General features: G+C 38.4%; 1 pseudogene; it reads left to right on the plus strand.

Annotated features, from left to right (window-relative positions):
- Positions 1-2,350: 2,350 nt before the first annotated feature.
- Positions 2,351-11,859, plus strand: LOC135707820 (uncharacterized; annotated as a pseudogene).
- Positions 11,860-13,164: the final 1,305 nt, after the last annotated feature.

Raw genomic sequence — 13,164 nt, forward strand, 5'->3', positions numbered from 1 at the left:
CTTTTATCGACTGTTATCTACAAACAAATCGGTTCATTCTAATGCGATAAAGGCTGAAACCGGAACGAGTAGAGACTCAATATATCGATCAGCTTTTTTAGCTTTGTGAATAGATTTCCTACGCAGATTGAACTCTATATACTTATCAAGGTGGAACTGTTCGGTAAAAAAACCAAAAATCTGAAAATAAGAAATACATAAATTTATTATACTATTTCTAGCGTTCAGAATCATAAGGCCTTATCTGCGATGATCGATTCTCTTATTTGTTTTTCTCTTTTGTAAATAACTTGATTGGATGAACATTTTATGGTGCGTTTGCGCAACATTTGTTATTAGTAAAACAAAGCTACGGTATCTGTTAGGGGGAATACCGGAATAGGGGAAATGGCTCTAATGTTGGCCTATGGATCTTAGATTGGGCCCATCGCTAAAAATCTGCTACTTATCAATTTTATCTAGATTAACGCGTCATTGGGATGGTACTAAGGTACTATTTTTGGTCGCTATTGAAAATTTAGTCGATTGCTGAATTTATGCATGGGTCCAAATGAGGAGCATTTAGGCCGACATTACATCCATTTTCCCTATCTTGATTTTTACGAAATTAGAAAAAAAATAGAAATTACGTTTCGCTTTTTCTATTACAAAACTTAGTTAAAAAATATTTTTTCTGTTTTCGATTCTAAAATCAATATTAAAAAAAATTGGTGGACATTATTTTATAGAATGATGGCCACAGTTTTTGAGTAAATGATTTAATCATCGATGAAAAGTGAAAACCTAGATTAATGCATTTGAAATTGGTTCGCTAGGTGAAAACATAAAAAAAAATCAGCTATCGAACATTGAGTATGCCTTGTATTTTGTGATTTTAACAATGGAATGAAACATGGAAAACCATATTGTGTAGGTTTTGTATGAATATTGATTCTGGATTCGTTACAGTAATTTTTCAGAGTTAAATGGACTTGTAGTCTGCATTTCATTGAGAACCCTCATTTGTTAGTTAAATTTTCGCCTGCAAAATAAGCAAAATAATCACTCGAATCAGTGGACAGTTAAAAGGGGTGGAAATTTGATAATCATCGAAAAGGTTGGCTTTCATTGATTTAGATACAAAATAGTTTTTAATATAGCTTCGAAGAACATGTTCAACGAACACAGTCAAACCTGAGACAAAACCCATCGAATTTCTGGAAATTCGTAAAGTCACAAAGGATGTGCAATCGCCTACCCAACACAGTTGTTCTAGACGGCGTAATCGCAACATCGCCGGAAGAGATCGCAAATTTGTTCGCTACGTTTTTTCAAGGTGTTTATGGTGCAAGGCAAGCTCGCCTCCCCGCTTAGAGCATCAACGATCGACATGAATATGACTTAAAATTCCCCTTACTACGCTTCACGCCAGATGATGTCCATACAGTTTTGACCAATCTTAATGCATCAAAAAGCCCCGAATTTGACGGAATTCCTCCGAATTTCCTGAAATACTGCGCTCGCTCGCTGGCTTTACCGATTTGCTGTATATTCAACCGTTCGCTGTCCGAGAGGACGTTCCCCAGCTTATGGAAAACTGCTGCTATCGTACCAATACACAAATCCGGTAGCCGTAAACACGTTGACAATTATCGTGGTACTTCACTTCTATGCTGCATTAGCAAGGCTTTCGAAACCCTAGTGCACGGAGCACTTTACAGTGTTGTTCAGCCTTTAATATCGGAGTATCAACATGGGTTTGTTCAACATCTTTCTACATCCACGAATCTGATGTACTATACCAACACACTGTTCTGCGAGGTCGAACTTCGCAATCAGGTTGACTCGGTCTACATTGATTTTTCAAAAGCGTGCTTGTGAAAAACTGAAAGCTATAGGACTCTCCGATTGGATGGTTGACTGTCACTGGATTCGGTCTTACCTGACGAATCGTAATGCTTTCGTGTCGTTAACCTCTACTCGTTCGGAATCGTTTTCAACCACTTCCGGTGTACCACAGGGCAGTGTGCTGGGACCATTAATTTTCGTATTATTTGTAAATAATTTGTGTCCACGTATCTCATCATTCAAGCAGATGTTTGCCGATGACTTGAAAATCTACAGAATCATCGTTTCCATCCTCGACTGTATTGTACTTCAGCGTGATATTGACAATTTGTTGCTATGGTGCAGTGAAACGGAATGAAAGTCAATACATATAAAAAAATGCAAAATAATTTCATTTTCTCGTCGCTGCGCCCCTATCACTCACCAGTACACGCTGGAATCTGTGCCATTGGAACGAGTGTCATCAATTCTTGATCTAGGGGTTACGATTGACTCAAAGTTGAGATTTAACAATCACGTAGCGATGGTTACTTCGAAGGCATATGCTGTTCTCGGTTTCATCCGGCGGTACACTTGGCAGTTCACGGATATCTACGCCCAGAAGACGCTGTACTGTACTCTAGTAAGGTGCCTCCTAGAATATACAGCTCCCATCTGGGCTCCGTTCCATACCTCACTCGTTTTAAAAGTTGAACGAATACAGAGACTGTTCACCAGATTCACACTACGAAATCTGCCATGGCGTGATCCCATGCACCTGCCTGACTACACCGCTCGTTGTGCATTGATAAACTTAGAAACGTTAAATGAAAGGCTTAAAATGATTCAGCAACTATTCATTTTCGACCTACTTGGCGGAAACATCGATTGTCCTCAATTGCTCCAGGAAATTCCTCTCTATGTACCACCGCGGCTACTAAGGAGATCTCCTCTCATTGCTGTACTGGCACATAGAACCGTCTATGGTCAGAACAATCCACTAAATTCAACGACGTTGGTGTTCATTACGATTTTACTATTTCTAAGAATGTTTTTAAAAATAGAATTAAGAATATGTAGAGTAGTCTGTAAGATTCAATCGAAGACGAAACAACAATAAATAAATAAATATGAAATTGAATGTGGGTCATTCCAGCTCAAGTGGGTACACCACCTGTGGGAGATGTCACCGATTTGTGCCAAACTATGTGTGTATGTGTGTGTATTAAATCTAAGCCCCACTGGCCGGCAGTGTTATTATGGAAGAACTCTCTCTACAATGTGGCATTTATGGTCATTGTAGACAGCTTTAGTCCGGGAGTTAGAAGGTGATAGCTCTATTGCAGATCCAGCAACCCATTTCAGAATGTCTGGAGAGTCACGCCCATTCCGAGGTTACTTTCACTTACAATAAGCCCCACATGTATGCATCACCGTTATCAAATTGATATTGGTATGACATACACGCTTCCAGGTTCGAAAATATTCTTTTCAAACCAGGCACGTATTTAGTTTATGTTTTTTTTATTGTAAAATGTATTTGGACTGGTCTAACCATGTTCACTTGATCCTCCAATCCATGCGTTCCGTAGTTTTGATTTTCTCTATGCTTTGTAGCTCATTTCGTGACTTGGCCAAAACCCAAAACGCTTATTTTGGCATTCTGAACAAACGCCTTTTTTATTTTGCTATGAAGTGCTTAGACTCCTCTAATACCCTGGATTTTTGAGATTTAAAAAAAAATATTTTTCAGAAAAGATTACTCCACAACCAAATAAGCTATTCATGATCTTAGAACGTCAATTTGAAGTATTTTTTTAATGAGCAATGAGAATTGGTTATGCAAAATACCCCTCTCCCCCTCCCCCCGTCTATAACGTCAACTCAAAAAGACATGGATTAGACGATCACTATTTTTCCAGGAAATAAATTTAAGCAAACTACAATTATAAGTAAAAAAAAAGCCAAAATTTTCAAAACAATTGCTTAAGAAAATACATACATCCGATTATATTTATTTAATTAAATCTTGAACATAATGTTGTACAGCTATTTTCTAGGTTAGGTGTCGAATTCTATGTCTGTAAGTATACTTACTAATGTTAAAATCATATACATCAAACGTTTCATTAAACACACGACAGCACAAAGTCCACGGTTCGTTGAATCCATAGTTGGTCCGATGGGTAGGCTGCCACAGAAGCGTGTAACTACGTAGAACTCTTTGAGGAGCATTGATGTAGATTTGGCTCACAAGAGAGTTGCAATCCACGTCACCGTTAAGCAATCCAAACACGAAGAGTCGCTGAAGTAGTTTCCTCCTTGCTGCCAACGTGTCCAGGTCAATCAGCCTGCACCGTTCTTGGTAAGGCGGCAAATTTACCGAATCGTTCCAGGGCAGAACACGTAAACCGTATCTTACGAAGTTTCGCTGAATGGCTTCGATTTTGTTAGCTTGTATAGCGTGAAAGGGTGCCCACACAACAACAGCATACTCTAGAAGACTGCGGACGAGAGCACAGTATAGTGATTTCAGCGCGTTGATGTCCTGGAATGCGTTTGTGTTTCGTTTCAAGAAACCTAATGTGGCGAATGCTTTAGCAGTTATCATGGAGATGTGCTCATTGAATCTGACTTTAGAGTCGATGGTAACACCCAAATCCTTAACTAAAGAAACGAAGAGCAAACAACTGAGTCCTATCCTATAGTCATGTCGTAAGGGCTCGCGTGAACGGCTAAAAGATATTGCGCAGCATTTTGTGACATTAACCTGCATACCGTTCAATGTACACCAGCGCAAAAGGGAATCAATATCCTTCTAGAGTGCGCAACAGTCAAGTCTTGACTTAATTGTACGAAAGATCACAGTCGACTAGACAGATCGTTCACGAACAGGATGAAAATTAAAGGCCCCAAATGGCTACCTTTGGGAACACCAGAGGGTATCTCGAAACTAGGCGAATTAACACCGTTAATGCTCACATAGGCTGAGCGGTCAGTTAAGTAAGACTGTAGCCACTTTGTGGCCCAATTAGGTAATCCCATACACCTCATTTTGTCCACTGCAAGCACATGTGGAACCCTATCGAACGCCTTACTGAAGTCCACGTAGATCGCATCAACTTGTCGTCGTTTTTCAATGGAGTTGATCAGCGAGTTGACAAACACCATTAAGTTGGTTGTTGTAGAGCGTTTCCTCACGAAGCCGTGCTGATGTTCGGTTATTATTGGCCTAACCGCTTGATATACGACCCCATATACGATCTTCTCCAGAGCTTTTGGGAGGCAGCTTAGAATCGAAATTCCGCGATAATTTTCAACGTTGTGGATGTTTCCAGCTTTGTGAATAGGTGTGATGGACGCAACCGTCCACATTGTGGGGAAAACACCACTAACTAGCGAACGATTGAAGATAATCGACACAGGTGAAGCGAGAGATGCAGAAAATTTCTTAATGAACGATGGCGGCAAACAGTCTGGACCAGGGCCTTTAGAGGGATCTACAGATGAAAGAACTTTCATCACCTCTTCAACAGATACATCCAACTGCGGAAAATGCAAGTTGTAATGAGCTATGCTGCTGATCCAGTCACGACGATCATCCGGAGAATGAGCGGGAGGGGTAGTCGAAAAAACATCCTTGAAGAATTTTGCGAAGAGATCAGAGGTTTCTTCCGCGGAGTCAGCACGAGCTTCTTTATAGGACACATCGAGTGGTATACCGCCATTCCGCCTAAGTTTCTTCACGTAGGTCCAAAAAGACGATGGATCCCGCTTTGCCTTCGACTCAATGCGCAATACATATTCATGGAAAACTGTGTTCAACCGGCTGGTGTAGTGCTCCTTCATGTCGTAAAGTAATCGCCTGTTTTCCTCAGTCCGTTGTTTGAAAAGACGTTTCCTTGCTTTCCGTAACCTGTTTCGGAGGTTCCTAAGTTCTAATGGCTGATTGTAGTGAACACGGAGGCAATGTCGTCGAATAGGAGTATATTCGTGGATGATAAATGGCACCAAAAAACCGGAAAACAGCATCGTCAACGTCACAATCAGTCAAAAGCGTCGTCCAGTCTATCGAGCCTATCCGGGCGTTGATAAGGGGTTCATTGCAGAAGTTGAAATCGTAATAACAGCGGTCCAGCCCAACGTCGTCAGTATTACGAAGGTAGTCAAATTTGATGATAAAAGATTTGTGATGAACGTCGAGTTTTAAAATTCCACAGGGAGATTCGAAAAGTTTGATTCTGTCAGTATCACTAACGAATCTCTGGTACCTCTATATATGCAATTAGATTAACATCCAAAGTCCATCCTTTTTCCATATTCTGCTCAAAAGAAACGTTCTGCCTCGCCCCATTCATAATAATAAGTATAATAGTCAAACATGCATAAAAAACATCAATTTTGCGAGGTTCTACGTCATACTGCGGTCGTGCCTAATTTTTTTTTTTATGATGAGATAGAAAATATATTTTTACTTGTAAATTTTTTCAAGAATCTAGGGAAGAAACTAGCGGCACCGGTGGTGTAGTGGTAAGCGTGATTATCTCTCACCCCAGCAGGCCTGGATTCAATCCCAGTCAGCGCCGCCGGGACGTTCTTGAGGCATAACATCTCTGATCACGCCGTAAAGCCGTTGGTCCCCGGTTCATGAGTTGATGGGTCGATAAGTAGGGTCCAGGTGTGGGAGCTGTCTCTCGGGCGTCGCACAGTGGGGCGACTCCATACAAAGTCTGGCCAAGCAAAAAATTCTCCAAATTATGAAAAAAAATCATGATTCTTGGGTAATTTTGGGGCGCTGAATCCAAATATGTCATAAGTTTTGCATTATAACTGGTATTTTTTACGTTATAAACGATTTTGTATGTTTTGTTTTTGTTAAATTTTTTATACGTTGTAACTGTGAATGATGGTCATGAAACAAGTCATACAATTAAGATTTTTTATTTTTAAAGAATGCTTATAAAACATATTTCTTTATTATTTGCTTAAAATATCCCTAACAATAAAGTTATTATAAAAAACAGCACAAATTAAAAATCACAATTGGTCAAATTTGTATTTTCCTTCTACTTAAACTTCTTCCTCATCATCAGCATCGTCATATTCTTCTTCTTCTTCTTCTTCTTCTTCTTCTTCTTCTTCTTCTTCTTCTTCTTCTTCTTCTTCTTCTTCTTCTTCTTCTTCTTCTTCTTCTTCTTCTTCTTCTTCTTCTCCTTCTTCTTTTTCTTCTTCTTCTTCTTCTTCTTCTTCTTATTCTCCTTCATCATCATCATCGTCATCATCATCATCATCATCATCTTCTGGTACCATTTCGCTTAAGTCAGTTTTTGTCTTCATCAGAAATTTAACTTCCTCTGGTAGACTTTTAAAATTATGTTTTTCCTTCTCATAATAAGAGTTAACCATTGGATCGGTGGTGATAAGAAGGCGATTAATAATATCTCGATTTGTATTTTCACGCTTATCCTTCCGAGTGAAATGCTCTCTAGTGTTTTTAATGACTTTGTTACATTTTTCTTGAGCCTCCTCCGTCATTCTTCCAATCGGCAATATCACCGCCTGAACAATGCTATGTCCATGAATCAAAATTCTGTGCATCGACGACGGCATGTAAAACCACGCGTACAACTCTACGTAGCGCTTTGCGGTATCAATACAGTAAATTTTGAATTTAGCTAGGTCTATTTGCTGATTTGACGAATATTTTGCTCTAATTTCCTCAGTACGGCGCCGCTTCGATCGATCACTGCATTCTTCAAATATTTCTCTAACCTATCTGAATGGTCCTTCTCAAAGTGGTCGCGCTTCCGTTGGGATTGTAGAAATGTCCTGTTGAATGCTTTCCAAAAAATCTCAAACTCTTTTTTCGCATTCGAAGGAAAGCATTTTTCCGCGGCTGCTTTCATCTTTTCTAGCGATTCTTGATGTTTCAACGTTTCGTAAATCTGTTTTCTTTTTAGTCCGTTTCCTTTAGATTAAATGAAAACAAAATGATTTTTGTAACGGTATTGAAAATATATGAATTAAAACGAAATGTTAGATCACTATTTCACGACATAAAACGCAAAGAAATTCACCATACTAAAAAAACTTATTGTTACGGTACGGGCGATCGCTCTCGTATAGACAGTGGTTATTCAGGATTCATCGCAATTAATTTGTTCTCCAAATGCAACTTACTTGTATTTACATTATATGTATCCATCGCTGATTTGGATTCCATAATTAATTTCGATGATAACGTATAATAATAATAACTTCAAACCGATAAACGTATTTGTGAAATATATAGATAAACTGATACCGTAAAACGGGGTAACATTGATAGTTTTTTAAAGATTTTCTAAATATTTTTACTGCAATGAATGGTTTTCAAATTTTACTTTTTTTAAACAAGTACTGAGGTTCCTTGAGTCCATTCGTTAGTAACATGTTTAACGAAAATTATTGTATTTGCACTATTTTTTTAGTCTTTTGACCGAACATCGATATTTTGATTTGGGGTTACTTTGATAATGCTCGATGAATATAGAAAAACATACGTGAATGTCAAACAAGTTAGTTCAAGAAGTATGAAACTTTGAATGAGTATATAATCAGAAAAATTATAAGCAATAAGAAGACAACATTGAATTTGTGATGGCCTTATTGGAAAAAAAAAACATTTCATAAGTGATGGTTTGAGTGCTTTTTCAAACAGGCGAAAAGCAAGAAAATTGTTTTTTAATATGTTTGGAAAATATGTAACACATACTTTATAAAAACTCTTACGATATCAAAGGTAATACCCTCAGGTACAATATGGAACCAATGTTTTCAATTCAGAAAAAGTGCAGCGAGTAAATTTAATCATAATATTATTCCATCAAAGACACCCCGTTTTACGGTATCTTTTTACTGCTGTGCTACTACGTTTGGGAGAGAGATGAAGTGGTATGATAAAGAGTGTCGAGCACTTTTTATCATTCCTTTTACAAAAGACTCTCTGCCTTATCACTGCTTGTTGAAAGACACAAAGAATAATGCAGATTGAAAACGGGCCTTTGCAGATTAGTGCTGGTCCAAATTGAATAATTTCTATTTTTCGATGCTGTGTTCAACTTCTTAGGAGGAGATAAATTTAGCCTAAGGGTCGTACACAAAATGCGTTACACATTTTCTATGATTTTCAAACCCCGTCCTTAAATTTTTTGTAACAAATCCCAAAAAAAAATATGGCACGTAAGAAAATCTTAGAACTCTCTGTGCTTGCATAAACCATTACGTATTTAGTGTATGAGCCGTAAAAACAGAAAATGGTTCATGAATGATGTATAGATAAAGCAAAATTTGCTGTTTTTATGCACTAAAAATGCGCAATCAACCAATCTGCTGATCGTGATTTTAATTTAAAATTGTAGAATGCCACCTGAGTACAAAAACTTTCATTTCGCACTATCAGCATCCTGCGCAAGATCAGGTTATGCTTATTCGAAACCTTACATTTTAAACTACCTTTTACAACTGGTGTCAACCATGGCAAACCCTGGCTTAATAACTTTGAAGCTTCATTTATATGGAAAAATCACTATTTTTTTAATCAAATAAAGATTTAGGCCTACTTTAATAATTTTCTACAAAATTTAATGAAACAAATTTGTTATGCATTGTTTTTAAAACAACTTTCTCTCAGACGTCACCATAATCCAAGCTACCGTTAAACCTACAGTTGATTGAGTAATAATGCCGTTTTTTCGAAAAAATGCGAAAAAAGTTCAAGGTGACCAACTTCAAAAAGGCATAAATAATTCAAATTTTCTTGTATTGCGTTCATATTTTGGATTTGAACGGGTCAATAGTATAGAATGATAGAAAACATAGAATGGAGGAGGAAATGCAAATTTTTCAATTTTGTCTAATGGTCAGCCATTCCCCACTGTGCGTCGGTAGCATTGGTGCTCAGCACGACAAACAAGATCTACGGAAAACAAATCTAGGAGAAAAAAAAATAGGGAAGAAACTGATTCTATTGGATTTTTAATATTTTTTCCCAATGTTTTTAGAGAAATAAAAACGTGCCGAAAATATTTGTTTTCTTTCAGGGCGGTAAACTTCCCCAGTATTTTAATCACCTTTATGACAAGTTCTGTTGCTTGGGTGTCCCGTATTCAGGTAATTGTCCTAAATTCGTGTAAATGGCTGAATTCCAGCTTCTTGATCAATTAGGAGATTGTCTCGAATTAAGGCAATCGTCCCGACGAAGTCGTGTAAGTTGCTGAATTCCAGATTGTTGTTCATAGTGGGTATTGTCCTGAAATCGGATAACATTCCCAAATTAGTGAGCATTGGAATGCAAGCAAGAATTCTGAAAGAAAATAATTCTCCACCAAAGGCATCAGAAGCAGCTGTGTCAAAGTTTCTAGCCGAAAAAGTCTCAACTTCTGGTAAAACAGCAACTGATGTATTTCAGAATGTAGCTTTAACGTTTTATTTGATTCATACAGGTTCTGAAAACATTCGCTTATCAAATCGTCGAGGAAAACCATCCGTATTTCTAAAAGCTAATTCTACTGTATCTTTGAAAGAACGGAAACGCATGCAGACGGAAGATATGTTCAAAGTGAAGACGGAGAATAACTTGAGCATGCGGAAGACTCTTGGTAATATTTTATTTAGGATTTGCCGAAGCTTTTGATTTGCTTATTGGTTAGTTGATTTACAGGCGTCATGAAAGGTTTAAAACGAGGTAGAGTAAGCTTTGAAACTGGCTTAAAAGGAAAGCTTTCCAAACTGAACTCACAGCTTGGAGATTTGTTTAGTATTGTAGAGCTAGGAGAAGTAGCCAAAGGTAAAACTCAAAAAGGTACATATTTTAAAGAAATCTAAATTGAAATGCTCTTTTCTAGCTGAAAACGTCCATCTTGGTCAATGCGCTGAAGTTCCAGTTATATTTTGTAATAATATACCTGAGCTACTTCAACGAATCAAGAAAAGTAGACACGCCAGTGAGGAAGAACTTTTCATAAAGCTTGGTATCGACGGTGGAGGAGGATTTTTTAAGATCACTCTCTCTGTTGTATCCAAAACCCAAAATAATTCCACAGATTATTTTAAAGACAGCGGCGTGAAACGCCTCCATATTTTAGCATTGGCTTTAAATCTACCCGAAAAATATGAATGTATTTTTCTAATCTGGAATGGTCTTTTGAAGCTGAATGACTTGGAATAGATTATTGCTGGTGATTTAAAGATCATTAACGTGATTATTGGAATAATGGCACATACATCTACCCACCCCTGTCCATATTGTGTAACAGAAAAATCAAACCTTGCATTGCAAAGTGGAGTGCCCCGAACGATTGGAAACATTCGGGAAAATTCCAATAAAGACCCATGTTCCAAAAATCGTAAAAAATATGCTAGCTGCATTAAACCCCTGCTGGTTTTCGGCCAAGACAGCACTCCTGTTTTGCTGGTATGCCCTCCGCCTCCACTTCACGTGACACTTGGGATCGTGAACATGGTTTTTCAAGCAGTGGAGAAACAAAGTCCAGACTGGGCAGATTTATGGATCGAAAAGGCTCATGTACGACATCAACAGCGAACATACGGTTTTACAGGATGAGCATGTCACAGTCTCCTTGATGCTGTCGATGTTCTCCGAGAAAACGAAGATTTGCTAAACTATGTTGATATAAGGTACAGTGGTTTTTCGATCAGCAGGTATAAAACTAATGACTGTTACTTTTTATAGGTCCTGAAACACTTTCAAAATGCGTACAAGAAATGCTTCTCATTCGAACTTGTACCCGGATTTGAAGAAGATATTAATAAGTTTGTCGAATACTGGGAAATGTTGCATCTACCAAAATCGTCCAAATACCATATAACCCAGTTTTACGTGAAAGAGTTTTGTAACGCAACTGGACAAGGTTTGGGTTGGCACAACGAGCAGGCGTCCGAATCGGTTCACAGCGACTTTAGAAAAGATACAAGACCACGAAAACATCAAAGATATACAAATCTCAACTTCTGCGTGCTGTCGTTGACTACAATAGTGGTCATTTGTGTTAAACCACTTTGAGATTCATTTTTTTATATTTATGTTTATTAGTTTATAGTTAATTTAAGTTTATTAGTTTACAGTTAATTTGAATAAAACTTAAGCCTTAAACTAACGTACAAAACCCTTTTTAATTCCAAAAATTAGCATATATAAACATTCTGCAATTGACATTTCATGTCATGTTGCATGCAAAATAAGCATATGTGATGGCATTTCACTGTTTTTAGTGAGATTTATGCAGTTAGGCCATAAAAAGGGCGTAACTCGAAAATGCATCCGACGATTTTTTTTAAACTTGAGCACTGTGGAGCGAACATTTCAAATTTTGCATCAGTCTAATGTGCAGTCAGTCTAAGCTAAGCTATGCTTTAACTTATACCTAGGGTAAGACTTCCGTCAAATTAAAATCTTCCCCAAACACATGTATTCTACCTTTCCATATCTTTCCATATATCTTCCACGCATCATCGAACTCCCAGCCTACGATTTCGGCCACAACACACGTGTCTGTCACGGAATCATGTATTCCGTGAGCGGCCCCACAAAGTCATCGACGCATCGCGAACACCGCTACGGTGTTGGTGGACGTCGTGTGTGACACGTGACAACAACAATTGGCACAATTTGGGCTGTTTCCTCCTTTCCGTCCTCCTCCGGTAGCAATTCTTGAACCTAGCGCGCGTAGGCCGCGTGCGGAACCCATTTCGACTCTCAACGGTATGTATGCCTCTTCTGGCTTTTTGTGACTGATAGTTATTATGGTTGTTTGGTTCATTTGATGCCTACGGCAAATAATGCGATTATGTGTTGCTATCATTCGCCACAGATAATTGTCAAAATATGGTGACTTTTGCGCTTTTGAACTTCACTGAGCCAGCGCTGACGACTGCAACGGTCGCGGACCACGACGACGACGACGACGGACGGTGGGAAAGTTGCTCTTTCTCTACGCCAGTCGAAACGGATGATGTTGGTTTGTGGCCGAAAGGAAGTGAGTCTAAAATAAACAACGATAATTTATTAACTCCCCGGTGATGGGCTGCGGTTCGGTCCCATCGAGTGAATGGATATGTTTACCGGGACACGTGACCACGCGACGACAACGACGACGACGACAGCGACGTGGGTGATGATAACCGTGATATTTTTCTCTCGCGGACGGTAGGCACTAGAATTTTTGGCTGACTCAAATTAGATCATTTCTCGTCCTTTGAAGTACATTGTAACTGGGAAAAATAATTTTATTCTTCATCTAAAGGGTGATACGGTCAAAATTTGGTCAAGGGAAAACGCGTGTAAATCGGTGAAATCGT

The sequence above is a fragment of the Ochlerotatus camptorhynchus genome, unplaced genomic scaffold (assembly GCF_037179485.1).
Source record: "Ochlerotatus camptorhynchus isolate MF236.1 unplaced genomic scaffold, CSIRO-AGI_Acam_v1.1 ptg000319l, whole genome shotgun sequence".
Lineage (NCBI taxonomy): Eukaryota > Metazoa > Arthropoda > Insecta > Diptera > Culicidae > Ochlerotatus > Ochlerotatus camptorhynchus.